Source organism: Heterocephalus glaber, unplaced genomic scaffold (assembly GCF_053883595.1).
Source record: "Heterocephalus glaber isolate CG9 unplaced genomic scaffold, H.glaber_assembly_v1.0 deba00000281, whole genome shotgun sequence".
Classification (NCBI taxonomy): Eukaryota; Metazoa; Chordata; class Mammalia; order Rodentia; family Bathyergidae; genus Heterocephalus; species Heterocephalus glaber.
The window spans coordinates 1,381,891-1,406,187 of NW_028258139.1; the positions used below are offsets into that span (position 1 = coordinate 1,381,891).

General features: G+C 40.5%; 1 protein-coding gene and 1 pseudogene across 1 annotated transcript in view; both read right to left on the reverse strand.

The window, feature by feature from the left end:
• The window catches only part of Sox17 (SRY-box transcription factor 17), a 223,904-nt gene that overhangs the window by 110,967 nt on the left and 88,640 nt on the right, over positions 1 to 24,297 (reverse strand). The window lies entirely within an intron of this gene.
• Positions 14,485 to 17,923, reverse strand: LOC101724131 (WW domain-binding protein 11 pseudogene; annotated as a pseudogene).

Below are 24,297 nucleotides of genomic sequence, written 5' to 3' on the forward strand. Positions count from 1 at the left end.
GACGGTGCCTACTGGCTGCACCCTTTAAGAAGGATGAGCACCCAGTCCTCATAGTGGAAGGCAGAAGGGGCACTAGCAGAAGGCTGCATGAATCGCTTTTGTCAGGGCCTTGATCCCATTCACGAGAGGAGTCCTAACAGTCTGGCCACCCCTTAAAAGTCCCTCTGCTGAATACTACCACATTGGCAACCTCATCTTTTGTAGAGAACACATTCAAACCATAACACTGTAGGAAACAACCTAAATTAGATTCTTTTAAGGCAAAATTTGACTCTTTTTGGAAAATGATTCTGATCTTGCCTATGCTAAGCTTAACTTCCCCGCAACAAAACCAAAATATGCACAGTCACTACCTGCTCACTCCCCCAAGCCAAACATTGGGGTGTTAGGCCAGTTCCAAATCTAAACCATCATGCCTCAAGTCCAAGAGAACTTCCATCCCCACACCCTCCTTCCACTTGGGCCATTATCTCTGGGGACTGTTCCTAGGACTCACAGATCTCACTGATCCTGAAGAGTCCACAGGCCCAGGCTGCTAGAGCAATGCCTGTCATCTGCTCTCAAACCTTGACTGGCTCCCTTCTACCTATGAGAAATAAATATGCACCTGTGGGCAGTCCTAGGTCGATTTTGGATCAAGCAGATTTGAAAGAGAAACTCATAGACAATCGTTCTCAGTCGGCCTGCAACCTACCTTCTAGCCCATTTTCCACTTGTCTCCCTCCTTACTTCTACCCTTCTTCAAATGTGTCCACCTAGAACCTGACAGAGAGACCTGCTCAAAGGCCCTTTGGGGCTCCCTATGTTTGCCCACTCTGCCCTCTGCTTGGCCTCCCCTTCCACTGCCTTCCTCACCTGGCTCAGGCCTGCTCACCCATCCTTCAACCAAGTATGGTCTCTTCTATTGAAGCCTCAGCTCAGACCTGCAGGCAAGGGAAAATGAACTTAGCTAAAGAGAATATAGAGTAATGCTACAACCCTGGATCTCCAAAGCACAGGAACAAAAGCACACCCCAAAGAGCACTTATTACACAGTTCTTATAACTTCGTATCTGTCTTCCCTACCAAATTTTGCATTATAACCCATATGCCAGTACTTGACACACAGAGAGTGTTCTGTAAGTTCATTGAATGAAGATATTGTAAGCCCCAACAGCTGAGGTGCAGAATCTGATTTTCCGGGAACCAAACAGATGGTCACCTACAGGATAAGTCAGTACTTTTAGAACCTGACAGTGCAATTTCATCCCTTGTGCTATATCACTAATATACTTTTCAAAGAGCACCAGATCTTAATTTCCAGCACTGTAGGGAGTTGGTTATCACTCTGTGAGTATCCTGGGTAATTCCAGAACACTAGTGCTGTGCCACCAAGGAAATTAAATCTCAGATCTGAGAGTACCCACCTTCACATCCTCCCCTAAGCCACCACATCACGTGAGTCGGCCTGTTATGGTTTATACCTCGATGTCCACCCAAAGCTTTATGTGCCCGTAGGGGGGCTTTTGGGAAGAGGCTATATCATTTGTGATGATTTGTGATGCTGGATTAAGAGTGTGGCCACTGGATGAGTCCACTGATTGATTTAGCCTAGTTCTGGATATGGAGAAGGGAAGGCCCAACCTGAGTGTGGGTGGCACCGACAAATAGAACCAGGCTACAAAATCTTGATGGAATAAAAAGAAAAAGGGAGGCTCAATGTTTGCTGTTTCTTTCTGCCTGCCCTGCTATGAACAGTTTCCCCTCTGCCGTGCCACCCTGCCTTGGAGCCAGCTGACTATGGACTGAAACCTCTACAAACTGTGAGCCAAATAAACCTTTCCTCCTTTAACTGTGAGTGTTGGGTATTTTGTCCCAGCAACAAGAAAGTAACTAAGACACAGCCCCACGGCTGTAAAGCAACAGCCAAAAGGATTTGAGTTCCATCCCATTGTTTCCTTCTCCCTGCCCTTCGTTCTCTCTCATTTCATCACTGTTGTCCATCTTTGGGTGTGTTTCGCATTTCCATTTTGCCTACTCTCGTCTCCCTCTCTCAATCCTAGTTGAACTGGTGAAGCCATTTTGCACTGCAGCAGAACTCAGACAGAGAAGACCTCCACCCTGCTCCTGCCCAGACATTCTGGAGAATATGCTTATTTTCTAGGAACACTGCAATCTTCTTCTACCCATAAGGCATCAGGCGGCATCCTTGCTATGTGCATCTTAATCCCCTGAATTTTTCCTTTTTTGGTCCTATTTCGATATTTTTCTATGACATTACAAATTTAAGCAACTTATTTAAATATTCTTCTTTAATAAGATAATAAATATGCAAACCAAGTCTTTAAAAGTTAGAGAGAGTTGGGCCAGGGATTTAGCTCAGTGGTTCCGTCGCTTGCCTCACAAGTGCAAGGTCCCGAGTTCGATCCCCAGTACCAAAAATAAAAAAGTTAGAGAGAGTTAACTCAATAAATCTGTAATGAGTTTATTCAATCCCTGCCAAAGGGCAGTTGATTCTCAATATTCTTTCTCTTCCCAGCTCTTGTGAAAGATTAACTGTGAGTTTTGTCATAGCTATTATTAGAATTTAAAAAAACATACTGTGAGAGAGGTAAAATACATGAAATGATCTTTTTTCCTGGCCAAAACATTTTCTTTCCTCTTTTTCCTCCTTGTGTTGTCTTGGTCACTCAGAGTTCTTGCCTTCTAACATGAAAAGGTGCTAACAGCCTATGACACGCCTGCTTAGTGCTGACATGTGGTGCCCTGCTGTGAAGACATTACAGATTGAGCTGATATAATCTGTGGAGAGGCCCTTTTAAGAATCCTTGGAAGTATCACTGATTTTACAGGTGTGACCAAGTAACAGGCTGCTCCTTAGCTTGGGGTTTGGAATCCAACACTGTACTTTCCCTACACAGCAACTGATGAGGAAGAATTAATTCCAGCAGTGCCACTTCCCCTTTCTGTAAGAAAATCTAAGCTTTTTTTTTTTAATGGTACTGGAGATTAAACCCAAGGTCTTTCCCACCAAGTTATATCCCAGGGCCCCATTCTCTCTCCCTCTCTCCCTCTCTTTTCTTTTGAGACAGGGTTTCCCTAAATCACTAAATTGCTCAGGCTAGGCTCAAACTGGTAATTCTCCTGCTCAGCCTCCCAAAGTATTAGGATTACAGGTGAAGCTAGGCATTTTGTTTTTCCTAATTTTAACATGCACTCAGACATGCTCCACTGTTCTGCCCAAAGCAAGGACAGCCAAACACTTTTGTTTAATTTTTCCTTCTTACGTTCAAGAGCTTTACTTATAATCCATGGACTAAGTACTACCACTTGTACACAAGCTTGTTTCCTGAGGACTGGGCCTGGTAACTCAGGGAGCAGCCAAAGGGGCTCGGTCTGGTGAGGTGGAAGCATGTTGCAGGTCCTCCATCACCAGGAGCCATCCAGACCTGAGGTAGGAGTGGCATGTGTGTAGAAACAGACCACGAAGACAAGGGGCTGCTCTTCTTTCTTTTGGTTTAAGAATCGGGTAGCTTCCATGCCACCACTGCTAGCTCGGGAGAGAGAGTCTCTGGAGCTGTTTGGAGAAAGGAAGGTGATGTGGAATTCCTGGATCCTAGACAGGGAATATTTGTCCCTCCCATCCCACCTCCAGCCCTAGCCAAGCCCTAGCTCCACAGCAAGAAGAATCATGCACTTTAGACAGGACTGCTGGGAAGGAGGACTAACACCTTGCACGTAGTCAGGTCTCCAGCCCCACAGCTGGCCCCTCTCATGCGCTGTGGCCTTCACTGTGGCTCTTGGGATTTCATCCAATCCCAGGCTGGTGGGTTCACTTGGATACAGAAAACAATAGGACTTGTCTAGAGGGTGGGAGTAAACTGAGGAAAGATAAGATTTACACATACCAAACATCACTGCCAGAGCAGTTTGCATTTTGGGGTGCAGACATTCCAAGTTGAAAAAATACTTTTAGCTTCACCGTAGACCTTTGTAACTATGTTTTCCCATATTCATGAAGGTCTTCTTGCAAGTAAACCTCCTCCTAATGAGTTTAGTGGCAAGATAATGAATTTTTAAGTAGCAACTTCAGCCCTCCTCAGCATGTGCCTGGGCAAAAACAGGGAACTGGCCCTAAGGAGCAAACGTTGTTATCTTGCTGATGCTGTGAAACTGTTCGGCAAACCCTCTCTCCTTAGACTGGTAGGTTGTATGGAGGTAGTTCTGTTTAGGTCACTATAAATTATCACAGGTTCCAGGCAAATAGGCTCCTTATTAATAAATGTGTTCTATACTTCAAATGGTCTCTTTCTGGCTCTAGTAATGCTCTACGATGCGCACAGGATTTGATTCTTATGTCAGCTGCTTGCTCTAAGATCTAGGGGAAACTTGAAAACTGTCTGCACTATACAGAAAATAGATGCTAAATAAATATTTGCTGAACATGAAAAGAAAGAAGGAGGGAAAGGGGGGGACAAGAGAAAGGGCTAGAAAGGAGAAATGGGACCACTGACGTTTCTGAACCTCAGTCTGAAAGCGGTAAAAGCACTCACCAGACTTATCATTTTTTAAAGTTTGCTAAATATTTCTTAAATAGTATAGGCCCTTAGTGTTATAAGGAACCCTAAACATACCTTTAATTTCAAAGTATCTAAAAATAAACATGAAATGAACATGTTGTGATTAGAACATACAGTATAATTAAATAGTTAACAGCGTTGTTAGGTAAGATCATCAGAATAAGGCTTCATAAAGATTGGATAAAGATACGGTAAGATATTATAATTCTAGAATGCTAACAATCTATGGAATAATTTTCATGAAGTTCACCCAAAATTGTAACCTTAAAATCTAAGGTTATTTTTACATGCAAAAATATGTTCTATGTAGATTGGTTTTCATCTGGGCAAACTTATTATATAAATGTAAGTGTCTCTTTTTAAAAATCTTATAAAGATGAGACAAGAACACCAAAAAGTTCTGTAAGATCAGAATAAATTTCTGATGACTGCTTTATTTTTACTATTTTTTTAGAGGCATGCTGCTCCAAATATCTGGGTGATTACATACCCACTCATGTATTTCCTCCTCGTGTTTATTTTGGAAAGAAGGCAGGTTATTTTGAAAGAAAGGAAGAAAAAACAGACTGCAGAGGAAACAGAGTTGCCTCATATCTCATAGGGCAGCAGATTGCTAAAATTACCAGACTTCACGGAAGAGAACAGAAAATTCATTGCTTTCGCACATTTTCTTAAGTTGCAAAGGAGTTTTATCAAGATGATGTGTCCATAGCATTGGGGTGGGGGACACTAAAGGCTAAATAATAATAATAATCATCTTTAATTTCAGGAATTTTCTCCCTAGAACTGAACCAATAATAACAAGGGTGACATTTTTCACAAGCTTTAGCTATCAGGCAAAAAACTTTTTTCCAAACCTTTCCAGACCAATTCAGTGTCATAGCTGATTATTGCAGTGATAAATCAGAGAGATTAGATGCCAATAAGAAAGTACTGATAGTACAACTATTACAAACTTGAAGTTTTAGTTAATATTTTTGCCTAGTAAGGGTTTATTTGAAACATTTGTTTAGACAGTCAACAAAAATTTACAAAGCCACGAATTTGTACCAGGCATGCAAAAGTGAATGACACAGACACCCCGTGCCAAGACAGTCTGCCCAGGTGTCCTGGGTCTTGGCAGGAAAAATTCTGATAAACAATGAGAACTGAGGAGTGTAATAAAGACCCAACTCTCACACTATTCATTGAGGGCTCTTCTGAAAATATTCCTTTAAATCTTTCGAAAAGGAGACAGATTTTGTGCTAGTTTACCTCTAAAACAAAGTCCTTCCTCCAAGCATGAAAACTTTCAACTGTACATTATTTTAATTATGTCTCTGCAAGAAGAAACAAGCCAGAATGATCAAGACAGTTGTAACCCATGACCCCTTCCAGAATACCTTGGACTTTCTTTTGTTGATGGGATCTCCTAAAAGTGTTCTGGGAGTCAAGATCCTCTGGCTTTTACCCATTTTAAACATCACTTAACCTCACGATGCGACAATTCGTTATCAGATGACCTGTGCTCGTACACAAACATAGCCGCTATCAGGCACAGACAGGCTATAATCTGGCAAAACCTTGATGAAACGGAAATAAACACAATATGTAGTGCATATTAATAAACTCGGGCATTCTGGCCTGCACCAATATTACAAACACCCTTGAAAAGAGAGTGCTGTAAGGGTTGGCTTCCTTGTATGAATCTGTCCATTTATATACACAAGGACAGAGACGAGAAAGAAGTACATCTTTGGAAATGGTGTATCTCCTCTCCTGTCAGGGAAATAGCAACTTCCCTCTTAAGAACTATAAGTTTCTTCAAAAAAATATAAAAGCACATTCAATGAAAAATCATTCTCTCTCCCAATCCACTTAGCAAGCATTCATTATTATTAATTTCTCATATGTTCGTGTATTCTCATGTATTCACACATACATATGAGCATGTATCTTTTGTACGAATGCATTCTACATAATGTTCTGAATGTTGCCTTTAATAGTGTGTGTGTGTTTTGTTTTGTTTTACAGTACTGGGGATCAAACTCAGGGCTTGCCTGCCAGGCAAGCACAAGCATCCTACCATTGAGCAACATTCCTACCTTCATTCTTTTTTTTTTTTTCTAATTTGTTCTGAGTATCTCTCTTTTTTTTTTTTTCAGTCAGGGTCTCACTACATAGTTCAGGCTGGTCTTGAACTCACTATGTAGCCTGGGCTGTCCTCCAACTCACAGCAGTCCTTCTGCCTCGTCCTCTCAAATGCTGAGATTATAGGCATGTGCCACCACACCAGGCAATTTTTTGAGACAGGGTCTCACTATGTACAGGTAGTACGGGCTGGCCTTGAACTCACTGTGTAGCCCAGGCTGGCCATGAACTCACAATGATTCTCCTGTGCCAGCCTGCCAAGTGCTGGGATTACAGGCCTGTGCCACCAGGTCTAGCGTTTCTGAATATCTTTATCAGTAGATAGAAATGCCTCATTTCATAAAGTCAAATGTGTCTACATGGCTTTATATTATCACGCCATTTCTTTGATCCATTATTGCTTTTAATAGGAGCTGTGGGGAATAAAAATGGTCCTATTTACAAAAATTAAAAGTTGACTACCCTGTTTCTGAGTGTGCATAGTGTATCCCACTTCCCAAATTCACTGTCCTTCTCTGCTAATTTATGACATCTAAAGATCTATGAACCAGCGGGTATTTAGTTTTTTAGTTACTGAGTCCAGAGAACAAGAAAATAAAGGAAAATAAAAATAAATATTTTTATCATTAAGATAAAAATAATTTTATATCACTTTTACCATAGTTGCCATTATATTAGTAATATATATAAAGTGCTATGATGCTCCCCTGAAAGTTGAGATTTCTATGAAAGAATAAACTGATTCTATACTTAGAATAGAACTCCATGTTACCCAAGGCAATTCCATTGGGTGTCACCCTAAATTGTAGCAAAGTCTAGGCTCATGGGGACCCCAAATTGATCAGATGCACTGAAAGTAAGAGGTCTGAGGTACCCCGCTAAAGACACTTTACAATAGATTTAAAAGCAAAAGCTAGCATTAATACAAAACCAGCAAATAGAAAGGCTAAAGTGAGTTTGAAATAGTAAATACAGACAAAACCCAAGACGCTGGTTGAATTGAAATGCATTTTAGTTAGCATGGGTTAGATCAACTTAAAAAGAGAAAATTTAATATTGCTTTTTAAACATTTTTGTAGTTTTCAACCTTTTCAGGGGAAGAATTTCTGAAACTCTATAGTTATATAACCTGGCCAAGAGAAAACCTAAATTTGAGGCAACCATCAAAAAGATGATTATTTGGTAAACTTTCATTTGCCACTGATCCTTCCCCCCGCCCCTTGGGTACCGGGGAACTGATGACCTTGTGCTTGCGAGGAGGGCATCGTACCACTGAGCTAAATCCCCAGTCCTTGGATCCCTTTTCTAAAGGCTTTTCTAAGGATTTCCTTCCCAGCCAATCCTTCAGGTTAACTTGATGAGATTTCTCCGTCCACCTATGAAACTTGTCCTTCAAGAGTCAAGGTGGGGCCAGGGATTTAACTCAGGGCTGGGAATTTAGCTCAGTGGTCCCACCGCCTGCCTCACAAGCGCAAGGTCCCGAGTTGGATCCTTGGTACAAAAAAGGAAAGGAGAGAGGGAGGGAGGGAGAGAGAGAGAGAGAGAGAGCGAAGGGAGTCAAGGTGGCATCACAGCTAACCAGCACCTCACCTCCCTGTGCTCAGGACTGAATCCCTACCGACAGGCCTGCCTTGGGTGCTGCAATCCTAGGCACTTTTCTTTTCGGATTTCTACATTATAAAAAAATAAAAGGGATATGGAAATAAAGTCTTTGTAAATGGGGAAGGGTGGAGGGGGTGAAGGGAGGGCTAGGAATGGGGAAAAAACAAGAACCAAGATGCGTTATGTAAAGGTACAGTTCCCAGTGAGAAATGTAATTGTGCTGTATACCTACAATGTACCAATAAAAGAATTTAATAAAGAAAAAATAAAAATAAAAAAAATAAAAGGGTCAAAAATCCCCTGTTAATGTCTTTTCCTCCTACTCCACCGTGCAGCTGGTCTCAGTGCTCTCTAGTTCACCATCACTCTCCGCCTTACAGGAGTGAGTGTGTCCATCTCCCACCAGATCTGCCACAATATCTAACCTCTGTGCAAATGGTCCCAGCCCCTCCTATTCCAATTGCAGAATCTTCCATAAACCCACCAGTCTGTGCTTCTAAACACCTGATGATCACTGACGGACCTCACACTCATCCTGTAACTCACAGACCACTTCCTCCTTCCTGCAGCTGCTGATCCAACCGAACCGCACAGCCTGGGTACCCACAGTGTGCCCACTCTGCCCTCTTATTTTACAAGTTAGGCACTGTGCTGGGACTATAGGGAAAAGAACCAGAAAAGCAACAGAATATCTATGCTTTAAATCAGGAAGTGTCATTAAAATGTGGGTAGACCTACAAACTGAAAAGCAAGCCAGTTTAAAACAAATGGAGATAATAAGGTGAATTTTTTTTTTGTACTGGGGATCGAACTCAGGACCTTGTGCTTTCAAGGCAGGTGTGGCAATACTGAGCTAAATTCCCAGCCCTGAAATTCTTCATTTACCAAAGACAATTATAGATAGGGGAGTATTTTAGAAAGTGATTTCAATAGAAGGACAGCCTTAATTTCTCAGAGAATTTTTGAAATTTGACATTATTGTATCCAATAATGTGGCTAGTTTTCTTTTTCTTTATTCTTTCACCTTTATTCTTTTCCTGAGAGGCAAAGAGAAAGGGATAAACTCAAGATGACTACCAGTTCCTGATAGCTATCATTCATTTTAATAGCCTAGGCTAAACCTAGCTGCAACTCAGCACATCATATGCCTCTCAGAATCCCATAGAAGAGATAGTCTCATATGCCCAGAGGGAGGATTCTAGGAAATATGCCATATGTCCTTACCAAGGAATTCTAGGCCTTTAAAACTGTAAAGCTATTAGCTCAGGCCTCAGAAGTCATTAATTACTCAATGTAAGTAAAAAGCTTTTTCTAATTTATTCCAATCATGTTATGTATTTAAGCCCCCAAAGCAGCAAAGGATGAAGCCACTAAATTGTTCAGAAAACTGGACGTTTAGGAAAACAGCATCATTATATTCCATCTCTATAAATTCAGTGTAAATTCTTTAGCTGCCTCCCTAATTCCTTGACACTACCATGCTAGATTACCAAACTGTCCTTTCTTGAGAACTGTCAGCCTTTCTCCAGAGGTACAAGATTTAGTCAATAGTTATTACAATATTTTTTAAAACTGGCCTTTATTAAGCTAAGCCCTTTATATGTGATATCTAGTCTAACCTCACAACACCTCGCAGATACAGGCACCATGTTTTTTCTTTTACAGATGATGAAACTGAGTGTCGAAAATATTAAATAGCTAGTTTAAGGATACCCTGCTAGTCAGTGAGTTTCTAATTTCAGAATCTCTCTTCTTAACCTTTATGCTGCAACCACTTATCTCTTCTGGTTCATCATTGTCATCATCTTAGTATCCTTTCTCTTGTACAAATATCTCTGTATCAAGTACATGATACCATATGAGAGACTGACACTCTTGTATAACATGAACTAAACACTGGCCATGGCTCCAGTCTTTTAAAAAAAGGCAAAACTATATATGAACTGTCTTTATGAACATTTCAATGTTATAGATTTCACTGTTTTTAAATGATTTTTATTGTTGCCATATGTTTGAAATACATAATAATTACATTCATCTTGGGAAACTGGTACATGTACATATTACATCTTGATTTCTTTCCCCACAGCCCCTTCCCATCTCCACAAAGTCTACTTTCCTGTTTCCTACCATCGCTCTTATTTTATTCTTTATTTGTATTTAGGGTTTCTCATATAAGAAAAACCATTGTAATATCTATCCTTCTGTGTCTGATTTATATTACTTAGCAGTATGGTCTCAAGCCCCATCCATTTTCCTACAAAAGAATCAAATTTATCCCTCTTGATGGCTGAGTAGTACTCATGTTGTCTTTATCTATTCATCTTCTAATTGGCATATAGGCCACTTCATAATTCAGCTATTATGAATTGCGCTGCTATAAACATGGGTATCCATGTACCACTGTAATGTGATGACCTTAACTCTTTCAGGAAAATACTCAAAAGAATGACTGCGTCAAATGGAATTTCTAGTTTTAGTTTTTTGAGGAATCTCCTGACCGACTTTCGCAGTGGTTGCACCAGCTTACGTTCCCACCAACAATGTAGAAGGGTTCTTTTTGCCCCACAACCTGCCAGCATTTGTTGTTTTTTTGAGTCCTTGATTATAGACATTCTTACTGAGGTAAAATGGAATCTGTATTGTTTTAATTTGAATCTGTCTAATGGCCCAAGAGGCTAAGCATTTTTTCAGTCCTTATTGGCCATTTGTACTTCTTCTGAAAAGTGTCTGTGTGTTTCAGTTGCCCATGTTTTGATTCACTCTTTCATTTTGAGGGATCTATTTCTTTTTAGTTCTTTATATATTCTAGACATTAGAGCTCTGTACTAGGAGAACTTGGCAAAATTTTTCCCATCCTGTAGATCACTCTGTTGACTGTTTGCTTTGCTGTTCAGAAGCTTTTTAACTTGATATAGTCCCATTTATTGATTCTTAGTATTATTTCTTGTCCAACTTCGCTTTTGCTCAGAAAGTCCTTGCCTCTGGCTATAAGAGTTTCACCTATTTTATCTTCCAGCAGATTCAGTTTCTGCTTTAATATTTAGGCTTTTGATCCATTTTGATTTGATTTTAGCACCATGTGAGAAATATGAATCTAGATTCATTCTTTTGTATGTAGATAACCAATTTTTTCCACACCATTTATTAAGGAGGCTATCTTTTCTCTAATGTATGTTTTTGGCCTGTTGGTCAAAATTGGAGTGCTGAAAATGCCTGGAGTTATTTCTGCATCCTCAATTCTATTCCATTGGCCAACATACTGCCAGTATCATGCTGTTGTTATTACTATAGCTTTGTAGTATAACTTGAAATCTTAGATTGTAATGCCTTCTGCTTTACTGTTTTTGCTCAGGATTGCTTTGACTATTCTGGGTCTCTTCTGGTTCCATATAAATTGTAGGTCTGATTTTCCAAGTCCTGGGAAGAATGCTGTTGGTATTTTCATTTTCTCATTGCAATTGCATTAAATCTGTCTATCATTTTTGGTAAAATGGCCATTTTGACAATATTAGTCCTACGTATCCAGGAACAAAGGATGTCTTTTAATTTTCTAATGTTCACTTTAATCTCTTCTTTTAGAGTACAACAATTTTCATTATAGAGGTCTTTCACCTCTTTGATTAGGTTAATTCCCATTATTTTAAGCTCTTGTGAATGGTGTTATTTTTCTGATTTCTCTCTCAATGGGTTCATTGTTGGTGTATAGGAACACTGTTGATTTTTGTGGGTTGATTTTGTATATTGCCACTTTGCTGAATTTGTTTATTCTAAAAGTCTTCTGGAGGAATTATTGGGGTCTTCTATCCTGTGGATCATGTCATCCACAAATAAGGATAGTTTCACTTCCTTTCCTATTCATATCCCTTTTATTCCTTTCTCTTTCCTAATTGCTCTGGCTAAAGTTTGGGGTATTACATTGAACAGGAGTAGTGACAGTGGACACTCTTGTCTTGTTCTTGATTTTAGAGGGAATGCTTTCAGCTTTTCCCCATTTAGTATGATGTTGTTAGTGGGTTTGTCATAAATGGCTTTTACCATTTATAGGCCTTTTATATCTATATAAGGTATGGTCCTTTTATATCTATTTTTGTTGAAGATTTTTTTAACATAAATAGATGTTGGATTTTATCAAACTATGGAAAACAGGGTGGCAATTCCTCAGAAAACTGAACAAAATTACAATGTGATCCAGTAATTCCACTTCTGAGTGTATACCCCAAAGAACTGAAAGGAGCAACTGAAGCAGATATTTATATACCAAAGTTCGTACAAACTTACAGTAGTCAAAATGTGGGACCATCAATAGGTGAATAGATGAATAAAATATAGTATGTGCCTATAATGGAATATTATTCAGTCTAAAAGGGATAAGCTTCTGCCACATTCTACAAGCTGGATGAAGCTGAAGGATTCTGTGGGAAGTGAAGTAAGCTAATCACAAGGGAGAGATAGTGTATAGGTCCACTTATATGAGTTTTGTAGCTAAATTCATAGACACAGAAAGTTGAATAATAATGGCTACTGGGCAGTGGGGGAGGAGGAATTGGGAAGTGGTTGTTTAAGGGATATGGAGTTTCGGTCTTTGGAGATGAAAATGTTCTGGAGGTGGGTGGTGGTGATGATCATACAACAATATGAATGTACGTACCTGTCACTGAACGATAAAAAGAATTAGAAATAGTTAAAATGATAAATTGTGTGAATGTTTACCACAATACAAACTAATACCCCAAATCCTTTCCTGCCCTGGGAGGTCACACATGATGCAGCCTTGCCTTCCTCTTGGTTTTCCTTCCGATCTCCTCTCCCCTCCCACCCTGGCTGCACTCTCTGGACTTGAGGCCCAAGAGACCCTGTGGTCTGGGGTGTTACCTGACAGGGTCTTTCTTGTCTTCTAGCCTGGTCCATCCCCTACTTTTGCTGCTTCTTCTCCATCAGGCACATCCTCTCAAAGACCCTTCCATCACAAGTCAGTCTTAGTCTCCTATTCTTTTCTGTTCTGTTTCTCTCCTTCATAACATATCATAGGACTGTTCACATTCATGCTTAATGCTTCACTGAAGCTGACTTGTTCTCAGAGACTATCTAATGGTTCCAGGCAACGTCACCCACTGGGACCCACAGGGCTGCCTCACATGATTAAAGTAATGTCCACTTGGAAATAATAACGCAAGATGGTTGGGTACCTTTCAAATGAACTTTTGAATATTCAACGTTTGTTTAACTTACTCATCCTAAAAACAGAGACTTCAAAATGTTTTCCCTGACTCTGTCTTTAGTAGTTTCCACAGACAGGAAAAAAAAAAAAACTTCAACTTTTAGTCTAAAAAATAAATACATTTCAAAAGACTTCCTCCATCCCTTGCCTTCTATCGTGGGAGTTGTTCTTCAAGGGGGAATTCCTCTGAAATAATAAAATCAGGAATGGCTCCAAGAGAGTTCATGTTTCCAATATTAAGTCTTCTGACTTCTGAGGGCATTACTCCGCCCACTCTTTAATCATATCTGAGGAAATTCCCCTGGCCTGGGTAAAAGATCATAATATCTTAAGAAAGTTGATGAGCTCATGAAAGGCAATTGAATTTAGAAAGCCAAGACACTCCCAGAAATCTCCTTGAAGCTGCTTTTCCCTTTCATTAACCCCTTAAATTTTCCAGATCAGTACCATTCCAAATTTAAAACTATTTTCAAATAGCTTTTACTGAATATATTACAAATCAGAGAACAGCTTTTGCTCTATTTCTCCAAAACTTTCTATTGCATTGTCTTCATAAATATTAAACAGCTCAAAGAAGCAAGCTTTAAACATTTTGTGAGCCCCATCTGGTCTCTAATGGAGTTGGTATTCTACATTTTAATTTTCAGTGGAGGAAATGCCCACCTTGAAATTTTATGAAATAAAGCATACAGCAAATTGCAGATGATGAGGGGGAAAAATGACTTCTGAATTACTAAGATGCTTAAATTTTGCAAGGGAAGCCAAAGATGTTGGTACTAAAAGTGTGTTTGTTTACATAATATTATTCACAACCCCTCTACCTCCCCTCCCTCTTTAAAGCAGGTGCTAGTAAATGAAGGAAATGGCATACAGTATAATTCACATATGTGGGAAGCTACTCCCCATAGCTGTTGTAAACACCTCAGCTTCTTGCCACTTCTCTCTGACTAATAATTACACAGATGCCATGTTTATTATTTATTTTCTTGCCTAATAAAATGGAAGGTTAAAACTTCAGATGAAAATGAAGGTAAAGAAGAGAAAGTGCTTTTGTAGGAATCATACTCTGCTAGAGTAAATAAAGTGCAAGTCTGAGAATAAAGAAGGCATTCAGTAGATGACAGTTGTTTGTAAATGTAGAAAGCAAGAGATTTCCATTTATGGACCCTAAGTGCATTCCAGTCCAGTGTCAAGTTTTGTGTGGCGATAAGACCAGAGCAGGAAGCCACGCGAGGCCAGGAAGGAAGTGCTATCAGGCTTGGAGCAGGCAGGGTCGAGCAGAGCTCTGGGCAGGCTCAGGCCTCAGCTGTGTAACCATTGCCCTATTTTTAAAAGATAAACAGCCTGAAGTGCACAGAATTGGTGCAGTATCTGCTTCAAATTCATTCAAACCACATAAGGAGCTCACTTTTCACTTTTGCCAGGCTTTGCAAGTCTCCTTCAAATGTACGCAGGGCAGAGGTGGCTTATGATGACCTGCTTTTGGCCTTTTGTCCAGGTTCCACAGCTGGCTTTAAGGGTCTCTCCTTGTCCTAGCCAACTTCCAATTGTCCTACTTCTCTTACCCACTTCAACCAGCTACGGGCACCAGTGGCAGAAGTCTTAATATGACTTAATAGTAAGAAAAGAAAAAGTTCTCACTTTATTATTGTGTCAATGAACATCTCTAAATGCAATCAGCCAATCAAACTCATTAGGTGAACAACCTTGGCTATACTTTTCATAGTTAATGTCTAGATAAAGAGTAGTTATTCAGGGTCGGGGATTTAGCTCAGTGGTTCCACCACCTACCTTGTAGCACAAGGTCCTGAGTTTGATCCCCTGGTACAAAAGAAAAAAGTTATTCAGTATCCGTCATATGCTCGGTAAGTACTGGGCATTGAACTCAGGAAGATTATTGGGCTGTCCTGGTCCTTGTAGAGCATACAGTGTAGAGTGCTATGATGTTTTCTTTTTTTTTTTCTTGATGTAGAACATTTATTTTTTTTTTCCATGAAACAAAGTTTAGGTCAGTGGGAAATAATTTTAATCAAAGAATTGTACATTTTCTCCCCACACATCCTACTTTGAATTAGAAAATGACATTGTGATCCATTTCACAACAAGTAAAATATTACAAAATATTTACATGAAAATATTAAAAATAACTCAAACACAAAAAGATGAAATACACTGGGTTTTTTTAGAAATCTCTTCCAGGGCCCATGGCACACAAGAGAGTCAATCAAAACAAGTAAAAGATGTGCCTGGTCACAAATTTCAAAAAAACTGGAGAAGGGAAAGAAATGGGATGCAAACGGTGGTGTGGAGAGAATGGGTATTAGCAGCACTGCTTCGGTAACCAGTCTTCCGGATGAAATACCCTCTCTCGTGTGCAGGACATTCCAAACAAGGCTGGACTCTAGGGTATTCCTTGAACTGAAATTAGAAAATACCCGACAGTGAAGCAGCTCTTTCACCTAAGCTCCAATGTGAGTGTCCTGCTCCGTGAACCGCTGCTGTGAACAGAAGCCTGTGTCGGCCCCCGAAGCTGTCCCAGCAGCCCTTCCATCTCTTTCATGAAAGCTTCATAAACATCATCCTTAGTTTGTACTGAGACAGGAACAGAAGGACCAGATTCGGGGGCTGCTTTGGCAAGAGGCACAGCAGAATCATCCTCCGACTTTCCCTGGGGGCAGCCGCGGCCCCTCTCTTCCCCCGACTACCCTCAGGGCGGTGGGCACACATCGAGTAACCTCCGCCTTGGGGTTAGTGGTCCGTGGCTTGGCGCTGACGGTCGCTGTGGCCTTCTTCTCGCTGGGGCTGCACTGGTGTCATCCGCCTTGGGTCGCTGAGTCGGGGGGGGGGCACTCAACACGCCTGGGTTCGGCAAGGGCGCTGGGGGGAAGAGCCCAGGTGGGGCAGGTCCCAGTGGAGGCACCAAAGGCGGGCGCATCCCGCCAGGACGGGGCGAGGGGTACCTGGAGGTGCGGGGGGGGTACCCTTGGTGGGGGCCCCTGGAGGAGGCCAGGGGGAGGGCCGGGGGGAGGGCCGGGGGCGCCTGGTGGTGGTCCTGGAGGTAAAAGTCGTGGCAAAGGCCCTCGGAGTCCCGGCATCCCAGGTGGCCTCAGGAGCGGAGGGGCCCTGGAGGTGGCCCAGGAGGGAGGCCGCACAGGTGGAGCGGGGTGGCCCCAGGGGAGGCGGGCCTGGCAGAGCCGGCGCTGAATCTGAGCAGGAGGAACAGACCGCGGGGCGCCGCTGCTGGGAAGAAGCAGTAGCCCTGCGTCAGAACGAAGATCCTCCTTATGCTCGTTCTGTGATTGCTTCCCTACTTCAGAATCATCATCAGCAGCAGCAGCAGCATCGTCCTCTGAAAATTCCTCTCCTTCCCGTCCCTCCTCGGGGATTTCCTGAGCCGCCAGTGGAAGCATCATGACTTGAACAGGAGTCAGCTCCTTCATGTTCTTCTTCTTCTTTCTTGATTTCCCGGGCAGGTCTGCAAGCCGCACACTCAGCCCTGACTTCTCCTCTCCTCTTCGGTGTTGTCTCGCTCGTTGTCATCGCGGTGCACAAACTCGTCCCCCTCACTTTCTCCTTCCGTCCTGTCCGCGTCACTGTCATCGGTGCTGTCATCGTGCTTGTCTTGATCCACGTCCTCGGGGTAGCCGGCATCTTCACTGGTGCTGGAAACAGCATCGTCCTGACCACGCTGTGCAAGATCAGGACCGTACAACATGTCCTCGTCCCCCCTACGAGGAGGAAGATCTAGAGCAAAGCCCACTTTGCCGCCGTACCTCTGCAAGACTTGGGGGGAGGTGGGCCAGGGAGAGGACCAGAAGGTTTTCTGCAGGGGGGGCAAACGTGGAAAGCCGTGTCCAAGAAGAGGAAGGATGGAAACTGCTCGAGTTGGCGGTCCATAGCCTGAGGTTTTCTTAAGGATGGAGGGTGGCTGGGCACCAGGAAGCGGAATGTCCTGGATTAAGATGTTGGAAGGACCGTGCGGCATATCTAGCAAAGGAATACTCTCAACTTCCACATGTTGAGCGTTCTTGACAGCATCAAAACTTTGGCTAAGTTGAGCCCTTTTCTGATCATATTCTAGTTCTAGCTTTCTCAATTCTTTGTAAATATTTGGATTCTCTTTTTCATAAAGTCGTAGGATACGATCAAAGGTTTCATGAAGCTTTTTACATTTGTCTTTGAGTACTCTCTTATTTAGCTGTGGTTGTTGCACTGGGTTAAACTCCATTTCATCCAATTTCTCCATGTCCCAAATAATCTGTTTGGGATCTTTCATCTTCAAAACTGCAGCTCGAACCATCATGTGCTGTTTTTTGTTCTTTAATTCTCTCTTCCAGGCTTCCTTTCAAACTTGGTCAGTAGGGTTCATAAATTTTCCACTCTGGGTGGATGATGTCGCTCTCCACCCCATATTGGCAATTTATAATGGTTTACGTATTCTTTAAAAAAAAACAAAACAAAAAAACGCTTCTGCTGGGCTCCTAGAACTGTTAGATGCGGGGAGGGGACGAATCCTGGGCTCCTTTACTCTGCAGGTGCCTTCACCTCTCCTTGGTCAAACACCCCTATGACGTTTACTTTTTAAAATAGCCAGCATGCATTATGGTCAGGTTGGCCATAATGGCATACAAAAAGCCCAACAGGTTCCACTGCTCCCGGCCCAGGGGAAGGGGCTTCCAGACCGACATTCCACTGCTCCCAGCCCAGAGGAGGTGAGCCAAGAGCACCAACCCCCCCACACTCCCCACCCCCAGTCGAAATGAGAAGACACATAAACAAGTCGCAAAACCAAACTTCCAGGTCACCTACAGCAACCCCAAAGGGAAATGAGATGGAACACTCTGATGCTCAACCACCTGGACCCACTGAACTGGCAACAAAAGGGGATCTGGGAAAAATGAAATCAAAAATTATTTCTCAGATAGCAGCAGAGATTGTGCTAGTACTACAAGACATGATTAATAAATCTAGAGAGGAGCTGAGGAACATGATAGAATCTCAACATAGGAAACAAATGAAATCCATAAAACAGATGCAAATAGATTTCCAGGAGATCAAAAACTCTACTGAAAGTCTACACAGCAGAATGAGGCAATGTGAGGACAGAATTTCAGATATAGAAGATAAGATTGCAATTAGTGACCAGGAAAAGAAAAATTGTTTCAAAATTGTAAGGGACCATGAGAAATCATCCAGAAGCTGCTAGACAATGAAAAGAAGAATAACATAAGACTGATTGGACACAACGAAGAAAGAGGAGAGAGTGCAGATGACATAAAAACTTCACAGACATGATGGCAGAAAACTTTCAAAGCAGAGGAAAAGAACTTGACATACAGATAAGTGAGGCATATAGGACTCCAACTAGTCTTGATCAAAACAAAAAATCTACACATAGGCATATAGTTGTTAAGATTCCAGAAACTCAACAAAAGAACAAAGTTCTACAGCAGTTAGAGAAAAGAAACAAATCACATACAAAGCAAGGCCCATCAGAATCACAGCAGACTTCTCAACGAAAACCCTCAAGGCAGGAAGAGCTTGGAGTGATGTATTCCAAGTCCTAAAGGAAAACAGCCTCCAATCCAGATTGATGTACCCTACAAAATTCTCTTTCAAAATTGATGGAAAAAAGAAGATACTTCCATAACAAAGAGCACCTGAGGAACTTCATGAACACCAAACCACCACTCCAAAAACTTTTAGACCGTATCCTAGGAAAAGATAAGGAGTATCACAACCCCATGAAGCCCAGCAGAATGAATCCATCAGGCATGACAAGAAATTAAATGCCAAGGGGGAGAATCCAACAAAAAGGAAACATCACAACAATGATAAGTCAATATGTATCAGTTATAACCATCAATGTTAATCATCTCAATTCACCAATCTAAAGAAATAGACTGGCAGAATGGGTCAAGAAGCAAGATCCAACAATATGTTGCATACAAGAAACACACTTAATTCAAAAGGAAACTCATAGACTGAAAGTTAAAGGGTGGAAAACAATACTCCATGCAATGGGAACCAAAAAAAAAAAAAAAGCAGGAGTAGCTATCCTCTTTGCAGATCAAGTAGATTTCAAACCAACACTGATTAGGAGAGACAAAGAAGGACACTAGATCCTTATAAAGGGAACAATCCAACAGGAAGAGATGACAATCATAAATATGCACCAAACACTAGTGCACCCAACTATATAAAACAAATACTAATGGACATGAAAAATCAAATAAGCACTAACACAATAGTAGTGGGGGACCTCAATACCCCACTGTCACAAATAGATAGATCAACTAGACAAAAAGTAAGTAATGAAATACTAGAACTCAATCAAACTCTTGAACAAATGAACTTAACAGATGTTTACAGAGTGTTCCACCCCACAAAATCAGAATACACATTGTTTTCAGCTGCACATAGGTTGTTCTCCAAAACAGACCACATACTCACTCATAGAACATGTTTAAGTAAGTGCAAAGGAATTGAGGTTATCCCCTATATGTTATCAGACCAAAGTGTGATGAAATTGGAGACCCATAGCAAAAGAAACCACAAGAATTTCATAAACACATGGAAAGTGAACAACACACTTCTGAATAACCAATGGGTCACAGAGGAAATTAAAGAAGAAATCAGGCACTTTCTACAATTAAATGATAATAATAATACAACATAAAGGAATCTATGGCACACAAAGAAAGCAGCCTTATATGGGAAATTCATAACAAAGAATATTCACTTTAAGAAAACAGAGTGAGCCCAATTAAACAACCTGATGCTGAACCTCAAGCTTCTAGAAAAAGAAGAGCAGGACAAACCCAAAGTTCATACAAGGGAGGAAATTATAAAGATCAGAGCAGAAATCAATGCAATGGAGACTAAGAGAATGATACAAAAAATTAATGAAGCCAAGAGTTGGTTCTTCGAGAGGATAAACAAAAATGACAAACCCTTAGACAACCTTATCAGAAAAAGGAAAGGAAAGGCCCAAATCCATGCAATTAGGAATGAAAAGGGTAAAAAAAAAAAAAAAAAAAAAAAAAAAAAAAGAAGGAAAAGGGTGATATTAAAACAGACCCAGCAGAAATCCAGAGGATCATCAATACCTACTTCCAGAACCTATATGCCAATAAGATGGAAAACACAGAAGAAATGGACAGATTTCTAGACACATATGAATTACCAAGGTTGAACGAAGAAGACCTAAAAATTCTAAACGACCCAATATCAAACAATGAAATTGAAAGCGTAGTGAAAAACTTACCAACTAAGAAAAGCCCAGGTCCTGATGGCTTCACTGCTGAATTCTACAAGATATTTAGAGAGGAACTACCGCCACTGTTGTTTAAATTTTTCAATGATATTGAAAGGGAAGCAATACTCCCAAATTCATTCCTGGAAGCAAACATTACCTTGATCCCCAAAGCAGAGAAAGACCCAAATGAAAAAGGGAATTATAGGCTAATCTCACTAATGAACATAGATGCAAAAATCCTTAAGAAGATACTGGCAAACAGAATGCAGAAGATCATCAAGACGGTCATACACCCTGACCAAGTAGGATTCATCCCAGAGATACAGGGATGGTTCAACATATGCAAATCAATAAATGTAATACACTATAGTAATAGAGCCAATGACAAAAACCATATGATCATCTCAATTGATGTAGAAAAAGCATTTGACAAAATCCAACATACATTTATGATAAAAACCCTACAAAAAATTGGAATAGACAGTCTCTACCTCAATCCGATAAAAGCCATCTATGCAAAACCAACAGCCAATATCATACTAAATGTTCCAAAACTGAAATCCTTCACATGAAAATCAGGAACAAGACAAGGATATCCACTATCATGACGCCTGTTCAACACAGTTTTGGAAACATTAGCCATGGCAATTAGACAAGAGAAAGAAATAAAAGGAATAAAGATAGGAAATGAAGAGGTCAAATTGTCATTATTTGCAGATGACATGATACTCTATATAGAAGACCCCAAGAACGCCACCAAAAGTCTTCCAGACTTAATAAACAAATTCAGGAAAGTAGCTGGATACAAGGTCAACACACAAAAATCAATAGCTTTCCTCTACACCAATGACGGACTCACTGAAAGAGAAATAGGACAAATAATTCCTTGCACAATAGCATCCAAAAAACTGAAATACCCAGGAATCAACCTATCTAAAGAAATTAAGGACCTCTTCTCTGAAAACTATAGCACTCTGAAAAGAGAGATTGAAGATGATATCAGAAAATGGACAGACATCCCCTGCTCCTGAGTAAGAAGGATCAATATAGTGAAAATGGTCATACTTCCAAAACTTCTATACAGATTTACTGCAATTCCAATCGAGATCCCAGCAGCATACTTCATGGACCTTGAGAAAACAATCCAAAAATTCATTTGGAACAAGAAGAGACCCAGAATAGCAAAAGCAATTCTAGGTAACAGAGACATGGCAGGGGGTATCACAATCCCCAACCTGCAACTCTACTACAAAGCTACTGTGATAAAAACAGCATGGTACTGGCAAAGAAACAGACCTGAGGACCAGTAGAACAGATTAGAAGATGCAGAAACAACGCCAGACAACTCAGCCATCTCATCTTCAATAAAGGAGCCAAACACCCTCACTAGAGGAAAGATAGCCTCTTTAATAAATGGTGCTGGAAAAATTGGCTTTCAACTTGCCAAAGATTAAAACTAGACCTATATCTCTCACCATGCACTAAACTAAAATCAAAATGGATTAAAGATCTAAATATTAAAATAGAAACTCTGAACCAACTGGAACAGAGGTTAGGTAGAACCCTTGAAGACATTGGTGTAGGAAAAGATTTTATGAACAAAACCTCAGTTGCCCATGAACTAGCACAAACAATCAACAAGTGGGATCTCTTCTTATTAAAAAGCTTCTGCACAGCAAGGGAAACCACCAGCAGTGTGAAGAGACAACCCACAATGTGGGAAAAAATTTTCACCTGCTCTTCCTCAGACAAAGGTCTACTATTTAGAATCTATAACGAACTTAAAAAGATCAGACCTCTCAAATTTAAGGACCCAAATTTGAAATTTGAAATTTCAAATTTCAAATTTGGGGTTTTTGTTTGTTTGTTTTGAAGTCCTAGAATTTGAACTCAGGGCTTCTTATATGCTAGGTAAGCACTCTAGGACTGAATTACAATCCCAGCCATTCATTTACCTCTTGATGGGCATTTGGAGCTATTATGAATAATTATTTCATTAATATGTACTAAAAAGTCTTTGTAAATATGTTTTCATTTCCAAAGAGCAAATATCTAGGATAAGACTGATAAGTGATAGGCTAAAGCCATTAAATAATGTTAAAGTAGGGGCTGGGGATTTAGCTCAGTGCTTCTGCCACCTGCCTCACAAGCACAAGATCTGAGTTCAATTCCCGGTACCAAAAATTAATAATAATAATAATCATCAAAGTATTTAACATCATAAAACACTATCATTCTATTTCTTAAAGTGGCTGCACAATAGGACATGTCCCTCATCAATGTATGAGGATTCCAGTTCCTCCATGACTTACCCAACGTCTGGCATTGCCACTCTTTTTAATAACAGGGATTCTTATAGGTGTGCACAGGTATTCCAATTATTCTAATTTTAATTTTATTGGTACTCTTAGGTGTACGTGATAGTCACATGTATCATAGGGAATTTGTACCTGCACCTAGTATAGCTTGATTCTACTTTTTTCTCATTCCTCTCCCCTTCCTTCAACCTCTCTTTTCCTCCTTATTTACAAAAGCCCTGCTTTCATTTTTTTCTTCTTTTCTCATTTATTTTCTTTTTCCTTCCTTTCTTTCCTCATCCCTGCTCTCTAGTTCCCCCTTCCTTTTGAACAATTTTTTCATATTTCACATTGTCTATTATACATTTTGGTCCCCAATTACTAAACCAAACTTTGTGAACATCCTTTGGGTCCCTGGACACTTTTAAAGATGTGTAGCAGAAGTTAACAAGCCAAAATAAACAAAGATAACATATGATAAAATTCTTTTTTTTTTTTTGGTACTGGGGATCCAACTCAGGTCCTTGAGCTTGCAAGGCAGGCAGCAGTACCACTGAGCTAAATCCCCAGCCCTGATAAAATTCTTATTAAGGGAAGAAGTATTGAAAGCCAAAAGCAGGAAAATCTAAAGTCTGAGGCTTGGAAATGGAAAAAACAGAGGATAAGAATAACAGGGAATTACATGCTTATGAGTAACTGTCAGAAAAACACATTTGGGTAGCGGTTCAAAGTTCTGTTTCCAGCCAAGACAGACTATGAGGAGTCAGATCTACCCTCCAGTCTGAAACTACTAAAAAATATATGAAACATGGTTTTTAAGACATTTGCCATCAGGTGATAAAGAAAATGACCCCTGAAAGACTCCACCAAAGAAGATGAGTACATAATGGATACACATTGAGGCCATACTCTTAAGTGAAATAAATAGGACACACGTGTGTAAATATAGAATAGTTTCTCTAAAAGTGTAAATAAAAACTAAAAGTGTAAATAAGCATCAAAATGTATAATTGATAATGTAAAATAGGAAGAAAGGGTCTAAAGGAGTAGGGGAAGTGGGAGGGGCAGGGGAAAAGAAAGAAGGGAAAAGAAAAAATATGAGAAAGGAAAAAATGGAAACAAAATCTTTGTAAATAGGAAGGGATAGAGGGGTTGAAGGGAGGGCAGGGGAATGGGAGAAAAGAACCATGACACATCACATAAAGGGACAAGATCCCAATGATGAATGTC